We start from the raw sequence: 1,431 nt of genomic DNA, 5'->3' as shown, positions 1-1,431 counted from the left end.
TTATTTTGGTAATTTACCTATGCTGTGGATTCAGATAGGGACATCGATACAACGTCATCATAACTTTTCAAACTATTTTATAGTTTGTGAAAGCATTGATATAAATTGAACTTAGTTGTCATAGTGATCTATTTGATTTTAATTTTAACTTTAAAAATCCTTGATTGTTTGCCTTTATCTAAAAGTATTGAGGTTTTCATATATTTTTGTGGAGTTGTAAATTCAATTAATAGAATTTGTGCGTTTAGTAAACATTTTTCCATGCATACATCTTATAACGTTGTATCGCATTTACTCATAACAGTAATGTATTATTTAAATCTGTTGCCTTTAAGTATGTAGTCTCTATGCCATTTTCTCTTGCCATAATTGACTAGTAATAGCATACACTAAGTTTTATTTCGCCACCCACGCTGTTGTCCCAACCTGGTATTTGAACACCTTTTTACAGATCGTGTTATGTAGACAGTAAAACATTATTTACCTATTACTATTTCCCCTGATGGTTTACCCAGTTGGAATATATTCACATATTTTGCTTCGTATTTGCTGAATAATAGTTTAAATACCGTTTTTAAACAACTTTTAATACTATTCTTATATTTCTCATATTTTTCAACGCAATCATTATTATCAGTTCATTGTTGGTACCTACAGACATGGTTAAACATATTAATTTGTTATATATATGTTTAATGTTTTATATAGTTAGAAATATTGATGCATTATTAACAAATATGGCAAGTGGGTATATTTTTTATTTTTATTCCATATTAAATCCATATTAAATCCTTTTTATGAAATAAAGAATATGTTAATAATTTTTTCATGAAAATAACATTAATTCTATACAATGTGTACATTTAAATTAATATATATTAAATGTACACATTGTATAAAATTACTGTTGTTTTCATGAACAATTTATAAACATATTATTAAATAGAAGGTGATTCGTTATAAAATTATATTTCTCACAGAATAACAATTCAGAATCTATAAGCATGTTTTATTTTTTACCTATTACCTACCTTAATATTTGCATTTGTGGCTGTAAGTAATAAAAAGAAGTCATGTCTTACGTTTTATTATCTGTTAAATTATTTAGAAATAAATCGTTCAATCTCTTGCTATCGTAAGTAATTTGATTTTACTCCATAATATGCACATTGCTCAAATATATATAAATGCCTTTTGACTTGCTCAACGTAATCTACTGTATAAAGTTTGAAAATGAAAACATGATTGAGGAATTTCAGAACTTTTTTAGCCCTCCTTTTTTAGCCCTCCTAATCTGATTTTCGATCTTTAGTGTATTTTTAACTCCAATCATTCAGGTGCAATTAGCGTGACTTTGCATTTATTTTTTTGAAACCAAGCATTGAAAACACTAAGTACCATTATAGTTTCTATTTTATACATAAGATTACA

This window comes from Myzus persicae, unplaced genomic scaffold (assembly GCF_001856785.1).
Source record: "Myzus persicae strain clone G006 unplaced genomic scaffold, MPER_G0061.0, whole genome shotgun sequence".
Taxonomy (NCBI): domain Eukaryota; kingdom Metazoa; phylum Arthropoda; class Insecta; order Hemiptera; family Aphididae; genus Myzus; species Myzus persicae.
The sequence above is the reverse complement of the archived record's forward strand: the minus strand, read 5'-3'. Positions refer to the sequence as shown.